General features: G+C 47.0%; 1 long non-coding RNA gene across 2 annotated transcripts; it reads left to right on the top strand.

The window, feature by feature from the left end:
• Positions 1-2128: 2128 nt before the first annotated feature.
• LOC134486539 (uncharacterized) lies at positions 2129-14562 on the top strand. 2 transcript variants are annotated; one of them, XR_010065728.1, is made up of 3 exons: positions 3549-3971; positions 8465-9203; positions 9275-14562. It is a non-coding gene; the product is annotated as an uncharacterized LOC134486539 (long non-coding RNA). The 2 variants fall into 2 exon arrangements; XR_010065727.1 differs by having other exon boundaries at positions 2129-3971; positions 8465-14562.
• The last annotated feature ends 345 nt before the right edge of the window (positions 14563-14907 follow it).

Genomic DNA, 14907 nt, shown 5'->3' with positions numbered 1-14907 from the left:
GCTTAGACCTCAATTAGGCAGCTGTATTGTTGTGGTTTCATAGTTACAGCTTCCACACCATTTCTAGGAGACTCCTGTCCTATGACTATTAGGATGAACATGGAGAATGCAGTCAGGAATTACAATGGTTAAGTATTATTAGTAGATTATTCCATAAGAACCATGACTAATTTAGCTTGGGTAATTGGCTAGAATTCCAGTAATAGGCAGTAATTTCCTTACTCCAACTACAGAGATCAGATATTGTCAGATACGAGTGCCACTGTTAAACCATTTGGGAAACCCTAAGATGTTTATAATTTCATGGTTAAGAGGAATCATGATTGGTTACTTTCTTCCCATGTTAGAATCTGTATCACTTGCCAGGATTATGAGAGCTAGTCTTCATGGAGGAGTCTGTTGCTTCTGGCCCACATTCTCTGAGTCCCATGTCCTGAAGGCTTTGCCTTCAATTTCTGAGGGAATGACCTAGGTACTTATATTGTTTTGGGAATCTCTTGAACCTCCATAAGGAGCAACTCAAGGAAGAGGTTCCCGATGCGAGAGTCCTTGTTTGAAGATCTGGCCTGGGACTTTTGGATACATCCTTGTGTCCTTTGGAGACTTGATTCAATCTGAGATTATACAGGGACAGGGTTTGGTCCATGACTTCTGAGGTTTATCTTAGGCTGCTATGGGTTCATGTTCTCACTGGGCTACTTTCCTATCAGGGTTTGTACTGACAAGACATTTAGATTTTGCCAGACTCCTTTGATTTCAGGGTTTAGCTAGGACTACCTTTGTGTTAGCTTTGAGCCATTCTCAAAAATCCAAATAATCAGTGGTAGGACCTCCATGTGCACACACCAAGTCTCATTTTGAATCCCCAAATCAGTCCACTAATAGGAAAATGAACAACAGATGTGATAAAAGCTTTGGTTAAGATGACCCAATTATATTAGGAATCATGACCCGTCCCTGTATAATCTATTCTGTTTCTAAGACACTGGTGTTAATGAAATACAAACACGCTTCCCGCTGATGATAGCCTAAGTGCACTGCATTCAGAGTCTGAGAGGCTCTTTGCAGGACTGAGAACAGCCAGGTACCTATAGCTCAGAATTTAGGATGTTTCCTGAAAGTCAATGGGAGAGCCAGTAAACCATATGATTGTTGCCCTCTTTCATACTTTCTGATGGACCCTCATATCTATGAAAGGAAAGGGTGCCTTTATGGGGAAGAGAGAGAATCAGACGTAGATGGGAAGGAAAAGCGCTGTGATCATGGCTGTCCAACTATAAGTCATGACCATTAGTTTTTCAGATCATGTAAGCAGCTGATGTTTTCCAGAGAAATCCTGTGTAGGTTCTGGGGCACTGGGGATAATGCACATTGACAAAGACCTAGAGATATATGTATGTGTAGAAAACACTCCAACAGTCTTCCACCTTAAGAGTCACCAGAGGCAAGTACAGAGTTGTGACATATCAGTCTAGCTCCTCTAGCTGAAGGAACACAGCACATTTTACTGCTATCTGACTTAAATCTGTACTTATCTGTGTTGAGGCATCATGCATGGATATCACTGTGAGTGCATTTGCCTTCTTGTGGAATATCACTAAAAACATTTTCTGGATACCTGGTGCTCTGAGACTCACATGAACATTCCTCCTCTGCCTCCCAGTCCTTCAGCAGCAACTCTCTCAAAATTGGTGCTAATCTGATTTTGGCACTGGATGGGGCTGGTTTCTGCCCTTACCATTTAGAAATTATGGTTTGGCAATGCAGTTGAAACTTTCTTCCCCACCTTGGCTCCCTCTTTTTTTAGTTTTCCTTGGGAGACTCCAACTAAAGGCTAAGATCCATACCATGGACAGAGATTCACTGATCTTTTGAATGTTATTTGAGCACACGCCATATACATGGAGACAGCAAGTAAAAGAGAGATGTTCTAAGTAATCACACTTGCTGATCTTGAGTAATCATCACAACTTGTCCTTTCACTATTCAATCCAAAGACAGAAAACTTTCAGTAAGAAGTATAGGGAAAGGGCCAAAATGATAATTTCAGGTTAGAGTATAATAGCAGATGAACTTATATTCATTGAACATTGTATACAAAATTGTAGGGAATGAATGCACAGTAAAGTATAATGTAAGACTGCAAAGTTCCAGAACTGTTTTACATATGTAAGATGAAAACAGATCTCTAGAAATCAGTGTATAATTCTGGCTTCTTCTAGAATTAGAAGTTAGAATTCTCTGGTGAGAATTCTACTGCCCAGACAGTGACCATACCAACAAACATGCCTCCAGAGGAGGGATTTCAGGATTTTTCCTTTATAATTATGTCTACATGACATTCTTAATCCAATGGGTTACTTGATGTTTCTAATCTGGTCAGGTTGAGGGCCAAGGTCAACAGGGAGTGGTTAGGAACATGAGATGTCAAGACTAGAGGATTTGGACCACAGTCTTGAAGTTTGTGAGGCTGATGACACATACCAGACCACCAAAGCTGGTTGTTGTGATGGTTCCAATTTCCTTTGAGGTGTTGGTGTTGGCTAAAGCAAAATTGAGATCACTTTGTCCTGGTTCTTTTAAAGACAAGATATCATCTGGGCAAATGATGGCTACTGGGTATGGCCCACACACCTAGATGCCAAAGTTTGCCCAGATTGTTTCTCCGGGATGGCCCAGACATCGTGCAGGCTATGTTTTGAGCCCTTTGAGTTGATATCTCCTGGGTTTGATGTGAAAGGAAAATTATACAGATTTAAAGTTTAAAAATATGAAGTTAAAAGAGTAAGTTTCAAAATTCATAGACTCAGGGCTAAACACTGTGAAAAGCAAGTCCAGGCAGCCCCGCCCTGCCACTAGGACTAACACACCATAAAGATAAAGAAAAGGAATGCAGGAACCAGCCCGAGATATCAGGACTGACTCAAACCATCTGGCAGAAGGGCACCTCCCCCAGCTTACTCAGAGTCACACCTTAACCAGATGTCCTTCAAACCCTGATACGTCCCTAGCTTCTAAAATCCTGTATGTTCCAGTCAATATGTACTCTCCTGCTATGCTGTAATCTCACTGCCATGTTTAAATGAGCCAATCACTTATAGCAGCGCCAGAAATTAGCCAATTGTGTGTAACCGCGCCAAACCCCCTAGCCTTCCCTATATAAACCCCTGACTTTTGAGCTTCGGGGTCGACACCTCTGTCTCCTGCACAGGATACGTGTCGACCCGGAGATCCCTGTAATAGATCTCCGTAATAAACCTCGCCTTTGCTTATTACATCCAAAATGGTCTCTCTGTGTCTGGGGTCTGCGACTTCCCGAGACTTGAATAAGGGTCTCTCTTCGGGGATCTTTCATTTGGGGGCTCATCTGGGATCGGTGTTTTCTGGGGTGCACCATCCTGAGACTCGAGCTAGGTTCTTTCAGATGAAGAGAGGCTGAGGCCCACAACTATAACTCAAAATTTTTCAAAACCTATTTTTAATGATGGCTGTTAAATGCTTTAATCTCCCTTCTAGGCTACTACCCACCAGAGGTAGTGGAAAAAAAAGGCTATGGGGAAAGTGGACCTGCTTAGAAGTGGTTCTTTGGAGCAACTCCCATCTGACTTGTCAGAAACAGTTCAGTTCACAGATCAGCAGTAGCAGCTCAGTCCACTACAAGTACTTCACAAATATACCGGTAACTCAGTTCAGTAGAGTTGGGATAGCAGCAGGTGGCACGACCTAGCAGGAACAGTGCCCCCGCCATCGGGGACCCAGTTATTTGTGTGGTCGAGGGGGACCCATACCTGTGGGAGAAAGGGCAAGAAAGAGGAGCGAGACCAAGCAGTGTCTTTGTCAAGGTCTGTTTATTGAGAGGAATGTACAGCATTTAAAGCTCTGAAGCAGGAATTGAAGCAGGAACTGAAGCTTAGGGCGGGGGGAGTACTGGGAAGTGCCCAAGGACATAAGGTGAATCATTAAACTGCAAGGTATTCTCCTTAGACAAAGAGGCAACAGTCTTCCAGGACATGTTCTTTGAAAAGGTCAAGCCCTTCTCAGGAATCTGCTCAGGGCAGGGCTCTAGCTTTGCTTAGTTCGGACATCTGGTCCCCGACAGAACAGCCAGGCAGGAGAGATTTTGACCAACAGGGACATCAGGAAGAGTCCTCGGCTGTACCTCTCTTGGCAATGAGAAGATTAGTGAAGACTTGAGACCAAGAAGGATTTGGCTATGCAAGCTAACCAAGCTCAGCCTCTGTCGCTGTCCTTTGAGTCCTTTTTATACTTTCTCCAAACGTGTCCTCCATAGGTCTTGTCTCAGCACATGTCTTGCCTCAGCATATGAGTCTGTCTCAGCTGACATCACTCTGCCAATCATCCTAAGTCTGAGGAAATGGCAAGAAACTGTAGCACATCACCCTAAGTTTTTTGGTGTTTCTATCTATGGTGCCCTGATAAATGGAGCTCAACTATGCAATGTAAGGCAAACCAAATATGTGTATAATTGGCAAAGAATTCATCACGTGTCCTCTCATGAGCTTGCTTTAGCAGAACTTCCTTTTACTTGTGTCTGCTTCCTTCATGAATCTGCCTTAGTTCTTCACCTGAGCCTGCTACAAAGGAACATTCCTTCATGTGTTTGCCTTAGCAAAATACCTAATACAACCAACCTTTCAAAGAACCCTTAAGTTTCCACTTCACACTACTTTTCAAATTAAATTTAACCCAGAAATCTTGGAGGTAATAGCGCCCCCAGCTTACACTGATATTGACTGTCAGTCATGGGCAGACCCTTGTTTATGCATCTGAGATTTCTGGTGAACAGTCTCACTTCAGTAGGTGGGATTCAGTTAAAGTCACAGTAAGGCCACTTGCTCTCTAACCATTCTTGATATTTAGATGTGGCCATGTTTGATTAATAAGGAGAATCCTTGTTCCATTCAAGGCCATGGTTGTGGTCATAGCTCCCTGGCACTGAGCATGGTACAGGGTCATATGAAGAGAGAGTATAGCCAACCTTGAACCTAAGGTTGTTCCAGTATACTTGATAGTCATGGAGCTGCCAGGCCACCACAGATGTCACTTTATGGATATTGTCCTTATGTCACCTATAAGACTTGTACCCATTGTTAAAGTAGGTCCACCTCGTAGTCAGGGTTAGTATTTACTTAACCCTCAATTGTCATAAACTTTTCTGGATAACTTGGATCCAGACAGAACCTGTGCACTGAGGGCATACCATGGGGTATATCCCACATACTCTTCTTGCCAAAGTCTAACCAGATTGTATGGTGGTCACATGTCCCAGACACTGTGAAGGCCATGTAATATTCCTGGCTCTATGAATTGCTGTGTGTTAGGCTGAATGAATATACCCCCTTAGAATTAAGTTTTTCACAGACTTTTTGATCAGGATTGCCAGCTCATATTGGTATCATTTTGAAGGTTAATCAGTTTAGTGATGCTTGCTTTTGATTACAGGGTCTGGCTTAGAAAACAAAACTACTTGAAATCAAGATGAAAGTTCAGGTTAATCATTCTTCATGTCCATGTTATTTGGTTATTCAAGTGAGTTCATGTCTACATTAAGAACATGATGTGATCCTAGGTCTCTTGTAATGATGATCCAGGGTCATAAAAATATCCCTCACACCTTGAATTTGAGAGCTGGACACAGAGTACACAGTAGTCAGGGAGCTGGAAGAATCTCTTTGATGTCACTTTATGGTCTTTGCCCTTATGTCATTCTCTAGACCACCAACCTTTCTGGAGAAGTATGTGGTCTAGATCACATGAGTCAAAGTGTGACCTTAATCTGAAAGTGTGTCTGTTACTTGATATTCAAATGTGACCCAGGTTACATGAAGGTTGTTAGGTGGCCTTGACTCTCTGGTTTGAGAATGTTGCCTGGATTAGGAGAAAGATGTGTTTAGCCTGTAAGTCTTGAAGGTGGGGTTTTCAATGATTAAAACACCAATCTTTTTGTTAGTACAGTGGGTCCAATCTTGTTGGGGAGTTCCTGTGGGCTAACTCACATTTTACTTCACTGTGCTTGCATTTCTTGGCTTCCAGATAGCATGTGGTCAGACTTGAATAGAGGGGTATGGCCTACACACCCACAAGTACAAAGTGCCCATATTGTTTGATGGTCATTTGTGGCTCTGTACACCATTCCTAGCTCCTTTCTGTATTGATAATGAAGCCAAATGGAGTCCAAATATATTTGAAATCTGATGCCAGATGGTCAAGCATCCCTCATCTTACATTGATATCCAACAAAAGAAAATGACATGAAGATGATTCCAGGTGTCAGACCAGGGCAGGGTCATGGGTATGTCCACTTTGTTGGATATTAAAGTGAGGTTTGTTCACTTTAAGGCATGGCTCCTTTGTGGTTGGGATTATGTGCTAGTTTTGTTAGGTAGAGGGTGTGGCCCACATAACCTTAAGATAATATGAACACCAACTGCTTGGTGTTCAAGGTGCTACCAAGTTTCCTTTAAAGTCAGTTTATGGTCTCACAATGCTAATAATAATCAAATCATCATCAAGACCCTACTTTGAGGGTATATACTCCATACATGGAGGATATAATGTGTTCATATGTCAATTAACCAAACTAGAACTAATTTTTGTTTAGTTCAAGATTCTTGGTGAACAGGCTGTGGTCTGAGTCATTTATAGTGAGGCTGTCAACTTTGTGTTGAGGATGTTGCCCAGATTGAATGATGTGTGTACAATCCAGATATTAGGTTCTCAGGTTGTCTGCCTGTATTAGATATTAGTACAGAAAGTATTGTGGGTAAGTCCCAGATTATCCAGGAACAAGCTGCCATGTGTCTGTTATATCAACTGAAACTAATCAGAATGTTTCATGGGTACATGCTCTAACCATACTGTTGACTCACTTTGGTTTGAGCCTGGGCACAGTGCTCTTTGTTTAGGTTCAGGTCTCTTTGGATGAGGAGTTAATATATAATAATTTCACTTGAGCAGTTGGATTTGACATGGAAATCAGGGGCTGAAGTTGTTTGGAAACAGTCTTTTTTTTTCCTCTTTAGTTTCTCATTTGCAGGATTGTTCCAGGCTCACATATCTTCTATTTGGGCTTGGAATCCTGTGGGTGTGATATAGGCCCAGGCCTATATCTCTTCTAGGTTAGACCTGGGCTTCTTTGGGATCAGGGTCTGGGTGAGGAACAATTCCTTGCTTGGTTTGTGCAGTCCACAGTCATTTCAGGGATTGTCCCAGGCCTGTCTCTCTCTCTCTCTCTCTCTCTCTCTCTCTCTCTCTCTCTCTCTCTCTCTCTCTCTCTCTCTCCCTGCTAAACATTTTAAGGGTCAGGGACTGGCCCAGGCCCACATTCTCTCCTAGCTTTGAGCCCAGGCCTATTCAGAATCAGAGTTTGATGCTGGCACACATCTCTTCTTTGGTACCTGAATCCTGCTTTCTCCTTGCACCTACATTTTGACTGTCTCACCCTCTTGAACTTTCCCAGCATAGTACTTTTCCTATATCTTTGTCATGACTGAATCCCTTCTTCCCCTCTCCTGCATTTCTTGCCTAGGAATGCTAAAAGTCCTGTCTCTTTTCCACTGAACAGTTTTAGCTCCCTTATCATAGATCATGTGGGTTCATTTCTGGGTCTTCAACTCTATTCCATTGATCAACTTATCTGTCTCTGTACCAATACTGAAAAGCTCTGAGGCAGAACTTTCCCTCGGGATGGAGACCCTCCAACTCTAAAGACCAGACCAAGACACCACAGGATGTAATCAGCAAGAGGATTTGGTTTATTGTCGGGATATATAGGCACAGGCACCTGTGGGCGCTTCAGTCACTCGGGGGACTGGCGCGCCCCACAGAACCAAGGATGGGCTTTTATAGGATTTTGGGGAGCAGAAGCAAGCATACAGAAGCAGATGCATGGTTACAGGGATATAATTGGTGGATTCTAATATGGCAAGGGTTTAGCCCGGGGGCAAGTTTTCTAGCTACCTTTTTGAAACATAACGGCTGACTTGGCCCCCCAAGGGTTCAGCCCGGGGGCAAGTTTCTTAGCTACCTTCTTGGAACATAACGACTGACTCGGCCCCCCACCAGGGTGTGGGACCTCTCTCGGGGTTTTTCTTCATTGTCAGGTGTTCAACCGAAGTCGTCCTGTTGCCAGGCCTTCAACCAAACACATCCTGCTTGGCAGCCGCTGTGTACTCAGTGTTCTAACCTTTCTCTGAACCAGTCATCTTAAATATAGCCTTGTAAAATGGCGTTACTGCTGCTAAGCTGGGGTCTTTTATTCCCCCATTTTTTTTTGTTAACTTTGAGTGAAATCTTTCACTCGACTTGGTCAAGAAATTTCTGTCTGGTGGGGGCTTATTCTCTCACTGACTCTAGGCCACAAAAGGGCTAGGAGGAGCCACGTAGGAGTTTTAACTTTAAGGGGTTTGGAGTGCGCTGAACTCTCCATGTCTGGGGTTGAAAGACCCCAGCTTAGCAGCAGTAACGCCATTTTGCAAGGCTGTACTTAAGATGACTGGTTCAGGGAAAGGTTAGAACACTGAGTACACAGCGGCTGCCAAGCAGGATGTGTTTGGTTGAAGGCCTGGCAACAGGACGACTGCAGTTGAGCACCTGACAATGAGAAAAGCCCCGGGAGAGGTCCCACACCCTGGTGGGGGGCCGAGTCAGTCGTTCTGTTCCAAGAAGGTAGCTAAGAAACTTGCCCCCGGGCTGAACCCTTGGGGGGCTGAGTCAGCCGTTATGTTTCAGGAAGGTAGCTAGGAAACTTGCCCCCGGGCTAAACCCTTGCCATATTAGAATCCACCAATTATATCCCTGTAACCATGCATCTGCTTCTGTATGCTTGCTTCTGCTTCCCAAAATCCTATAAAAGCCCATCCTTGGTTCCGTGGGGCGCGCCAGTCCCCCGAGTGACTGAAGCGCCCGCAGGTGCCTGTGCCTGTGTATCCCGACAATAAACCAAATCCTCTTGCTGATTGCATCCTGTGGTGTCTCGGTCTGGTCTTTGGAGTTGGAGGGTCTCCATCCCGAGGGAAAGTTCTCCCTGAGAGCTTTTCATTTGGTGCGTTGGCCGGGAAAGGAGATCCTCCACCCAGGGACCACCGACCACCCACTGGGAGGTAAGCCGGCCGACGTCTGTCTGTCTGTCTAATTTTGTCTCGTTCTACCTTATTCTGTCTGTTCTGTGAGCGCTCAGCCAGGTCTGTTCTGTGGGCGCTCAGCCAAGTCTGTTCTGTGAGCGCTCAGCCAGGTTTTGTGAGCGCTCAGCCAGGTCTGTTCTGTGAGCGCTCAGCCAGGTTGTTTGGAATTTGGGCGGGACGAAGAAGGAGCTGACGAGCTCGGACTTCTCGCCCCGCAGCCCTGGAAGACGTTCCAAGGGTGCTAGGGGCCCGACTTTTCGGGCCCCAATCTGGGAGAGGAGAAAGATCCGGACTAACGGCACCTCTGTCTGTATTTTTGGCTTTCAGAGGGCCCCGGACTTTTGCCACCTCTATCTGACTTTTTGCTTTCAGTTTGGTACCAAAGCCGTGCAGCACGCCTGTCTGTTGTTTGTTTGACTGTTGGTGTTGTTTGTTTTCTCTGTGTTCTAATCTTCCTTAGAACTAACATGGGACAGTCCCTAACAACGCCCCTAAGTCTCACTCTTGATCATTGGAAAGACGTCCACGACCGGGCACACAACCAGTCCGTCGAGGTTAAAAAAGGAAAATGGCAGACTCTCTGCACATCCGAGTGGCCCACCTTCGGAGCCGGATGGCCAGTGAATGGCACATTTAATAAGATCATTATTTTACAGGTTAAAGATCGGGTCGTCCACGGACATCCTGACCAGGTTCCTTATATTATCACTTGGGAGAGTCTTGCCTTATACCCCCCCCCCCTTGGGCGGAACCCTTCGTGGACCCAAATTGGCCTCCCCTCAATCCCCAGCTTGTCCCCTCGGCCCCGCCCGGTTTGCTGGCCCCGTCTTCCTCTCTCTACCCCACTCTAATTAAATCAGAGCCTTCTAAGAAACCTGTCCTCCCGGCAGACTCAAACTCCCCTCTCATAGATCTTCTCTCTGAAGATCCTCCTCCCCCATATCGTTTACCTACAGGCCCGGCTGAAACGGAGGAGGCAGAGCTGCCGGCCAGATCAGTTGCCGGGCCACAGTCTGATAAGGGTTTCTCCCCCGTCGCAGGGAGATTGCACAATAAGCGCGAGGTGATGCCAGATACAACCTCCCAGGCTTTCCCACTTAGACAGGGAACCGGTGGCCAGACCCAATACTGGCCGTTTTCAGCAGCTGACATTTACAATTGGAAACAACACAACCCTTCTTTCTCCAAAGATCCGGTGACACTCACCGACCTAATAGAATCTGTTTTACTTACCCACCAGCCTACTTGGGATGACTGCCAACAGCTCTTACAGGCCCTCTTAACCTCAGAAAAAAACAAAGAGTGTTCCTAGAGGCCAGAAAGCATGTTCTGGGAGATGATGGGCGTCCCACCCAGCTGCCTGAAAAAATTGATGCTGCATTCCCACTTAAGAGACCAAACTGGGATTTTAATACAGCTGAAGGTAAGGGACACCTACGCCTTTATCGCCAGTTGCTTCTAGCGGGTCTCCGAGGGGCTATACGACGCCCTACTAATTTGGCTCAGGTAAAACAGGTATTACAGGAAGCAGGGGAAACTCCCTCCGCCTTTCTAGAGAGACTTAAGGAGGCCTACCGTATGTACACTCCCTATGACCCAGATGACCCAGGACAAATGACGAGTGTCTCTATGTCCTTCATCTGGCAGGCTGCTCCAGATATCAGGACTAAGTTACAGAGGTTAAAAAATTTGCAGGGCTATACATTACAGGATTTACTTAAAGAAGCTGAAAAGATTTTTAATAAGAGAGAAAATTGAGTCGAATCTTGGCCGCCGTAGTTCAGGGCCAAGAAAGGAAGGGAGATAGGGGGGAGCTCGAAAGGGGCTGAAGCTGGATAAAGATCAATGTGCCTATTACAAAGAGAAAGGGCACTGGGCCAGAGAGTGCCCCAAGAAGCCTGGCGGACCCCGAAAGCCTCGACCACGAACCTCCCTCTTGGCTCTAGATAAAGATTAGGGAGGTCAGGGCCAGGAGCCCCCCCTGAGCCCAGGGTAACGCTTAAAGTTGGGGGGCAGCCGGTTGCTTTCCTGATAGACACAGGAGCCCAGCATTCAGTCCTCACTCAAGCTTCAGGACAACTCAGCGACCGGACGGCCTGGGTACAAGGAGCTACTGGTGAGAAACAATACCGATGGACTACGGACCGCCGGGTTCAGCTGGCTACTGGTAAGGTGACCCATTCCTTCTTACATGTTCCGGACTGCCCGTACCCTCTGCTGGGCCGTGACCTGCTCACCAAACTAAAAGCACAAATTCATTTTGAGGAAGGAGGGGCCCAAATAACTGGCCCCCACGGAACTCCCCTTCAAGTTCTAACCCTATGAACTGGGACAGGACACTGGCTTGGACAGAGACTGGTGGGATGGGGTTGGCGCTCCAACAGCCCCCCTTAATTACAACTCCAGTCTCCATAAAACAATACCCCCTGTCCCATGAAGCTTATCAAGGTATAAGGCCTCACATTACGAGGCTTCTGGATCAAGGCATCCTAGTCCCCTGCCGGTCGCCTTGGAATACGCCTCTTCTGCCTGTTAAGAAACCCAGCACTGGAGATTATAGGCCAGTACAAGACTTGAGAGAGGTCAACAAGAGGGTAGAAGATATTCATCCGACTGTTCCAAACCCTTACAATTTGCTCCTGACTTTAGGGTTCAGCATCCCACCCTCATACTCCTACAAACCTTTTGAACTGTTCATCGATGAGAAACAGGGGTATGCTAAAGGGGTCCTAACACAAAGGTTGGGACCCTGAAAACGCCCTGTGGCCTACCTGTCTAAGAAATTGGACCCTGTGGCCTCCGGCTGGCCACCGTGCCTAAAGATGGTGGCTGCTATTGCTGTCCTGATCAAGGACGCTGGAAAATTGACTTTGGGACAGCCACTCACCATCCTAGCACCCCATGCAGTGGAGGCCTTGGTAAAGCAGCCCCCAGACCGCTGGCTCTCTAATTCTCACACCAAGCCTTGTTACTGGATGCAGAACGGGTTCAGTTTGGGCCTGTAGTTGCCCTCAATCCTGCCACCTTGCTTCCTCTACCAGAGGAGGCAGAACAGCATGACTGCCTACAAATCCTCACAGAAGTACATGGAACCAGGCCGGACCTATCGGACCAGCCTCTTCAGAATGCTGACCACACATGGTACATGGATGGCAGCAGCTTCTTGGCAGAGGGAGAGCAAAAGGCTGGAGCTGCGGTCACTACGGAGGACAAAGTGATTTGGGCGAAAGCCCTGCCTGCTGGTACCTCCGCACAACGGGCTGAACTCATCGCCTTGACTCAGGCGCTCAAGATGACAAAAGGTAAGAGGCTAAATATATATATACAGACAGCCGTTATGCCTTTGCCACGGCACACATCCACGGGGAGATCTACCGGAGGCGGGGGCTGCTCACATCTGAGGGTAAAGATATGGCTAAAATTCTGGCCCTCTTAGAAGCCCTATTCTTGCCCAAAAGACTGAGTACATTGTCCAGGACACCAGAAAGGGCACAACCCTGAGACACGAGGAAACCGGCTGGCCGATGCCACGGCGCGAGAAGCGGCCATGAACAAACAAATCTTGCCCTTAAATAGCCCAGACCAACCCACGCCCCCACCAGTGGGACAAACCAGTTGGGTTTATGCCCATGAGGACATAGAGCTCCTAAAAAAATGGGGGCCATCTACCACCCTCAACTAAAACAGTGGGTCTACAAAGGACTTTTGAATTGATCTCCTTTTTACATAAATTAACCCATTTGGGGTTTAAGAAGATGACTAGATCGGGAAGAGATAAATCTGTGTTTTTTTAAATCGGGACAAAGCGATACAAAAGGTGACTGAGAGTTACAAAGCGTGCGCTCAGGTTAACCCGGAAAGGACCATGATTGGACAAGGAGTTCGTCCTAGGGGACACCGTCCCGACATCCATTGGGAAATTGATTTTACTGAAATTAAACCAGGTATATATGGATACAAGTATCTCCTAGTGTTTGTAGACACCTTCTCAGGATGGGTCGAAGCCTTCCCCACAAAGCACGAGACTACAAAAATGGTCACTAAGAAGCTCCTCGAGGAAATCTTTCCCAGGTATGACATGCCTCAAGCGTTGGGGTCGGACAACGGGCCCGCTTTCGTCTCCCAAGTAAGTCAGTTGGTGGCCAAATTGCTGGGGATTGATTGGAAATTACATTGTGCCTATAGACCCCAGAGTTCAGGTCAGGTAGAACGCATGAATAGAACAATTAAGGAGACTTTATCCAAACTTGCGCTTACAACTGGCTCAAAGGATTGGGTGGCCCTCCTTCCCCTAGTTCTATATCGGGCCCGGAATACCCCGGGCCCCCATGGTCTAACTCCTTTTAAAATAATATATGGAGCACCACCCCCATTTGTCCATTTCTTTGATTCAACATTGCTGATTTTGCTGACAGCCCTTCTCTGAGGGCCCATTTACAGGCCCTACAGATTGTGCAGAGAGACGTCTGGAGACCTATGGCCACTGCTTACCAGGACAAGCTTGAACATCCGATGGTGCCACACCCGTTCCAGATTGGAGACACCGTGTGGGTGCGCAGACACCAGACCAAGAATCTCGAGCCACGGTGGAAAGGACCCTACACCGTCCTCCTGACTACCCCGACCGCCCTAAAGGTAGACGGAGTCGCGGCTTAGATCCACGCACCACACGTCAAGACAGTCCGGTCTGAGGAATTGACTAATCACAACACTACACCCCAGACATGGAGAGTTCAGCGCACTCCAAACCCCTTAAAGTTAAAACTCCTACGTGGCTCCTCCTAGCCCTTTTGTGGCCTAGAGTCAGTGGGGGAATAAGCCCCCACCAGACAGAAATTTCTTGACCAAGTCGAGTGAAAGATTTCACTCAAAGTTAGCAAAAAAAAAAATGGGGGAATGAAAGACCCCAGCTTAGCAGCAGTAACGCCATTTTGCAAGGCTGTACTTAAGATGACTGGTTCAGGGAAAGGTTAGAACACTGAGTACACAGCGGCTGCCAAGCAGGATGTGTTTGGTTGAAGGCCTGGCAACAGGACGACTGCAGTTGAGCACCTGACAATGAGAAAAGCCCCGGGAGAGGTCCCACACCCTGGTGGGGGGCCGAGTCAGTCGTTCTGTTCCAAGAAGGTAGCTAAGAAACTTGCCCCCGGGCTGAACCCTTGGGGGGCTGAGTCAGCCGTTATGTTTCAGGAAGGTAGCTAGGAAACTTGCCCCCGGGCTAAACCCTTGCCATATTAGAATCCACCAATTATATCCCTGTAACCATGCATCTGCTTCTGTATGCTTGCTTCTGCTTCCCAAAATCCTATAAAAGCCCATCCTTGGTTCCGTGGGGCGCGCCAGTCCCCCGAGTGACTGAAGCGCCCGCAGGTGCCTGTGCCTGTGTATCCCGACAATAAACCAAATCCTCTTGCTGATTGCATCCTGTGGTGTCTCGGTCTGGTCTTTGGAGTTGGAGGGTCTCCATCCCGAGGGAAAGTTCTCCCTGAGAGCTTTTCAGGGTGTAGTGTTGTGATTAGTCAATTTTTCAGACCGGACTGTCTTGACGTGTGGTGCGTGGATCTAAGGAGGACGGTGTAGGGTCCTTTCTACCGTGGCTCGAGATTCTTGGTCTGGTATCTGTGTACCCACACGGTGTCTCCAATCTGGAATGGGTGTGGCACCACCGGATGTTCAAGCTTGTCCTGGTAGGCAGCGGCCAAAGGTCTCCAGACGTCTCTCTGTACAATCTGTAGGGCCTGTAAATGGGCCCTCAGAGAAGGGC

Source organism: Rattus norvegicus, chromosome 4, assembly GCF_036323735.1.
Source record: "Rattus norvegicus strain BN/NHsdMcwi chromosome 4, GRCr8, whole genome shotgun sequence".
NCBI classification, from domain to species: domain Eukaryota; kingdom Metazoa; phylum Chordata; class Mammalia; order Rodentia; family Muridae; genus Rattus; species Rattus norvegicus.
This window is presented reverse-complemented; position numbering and strand designations above follow the sequence as displayed.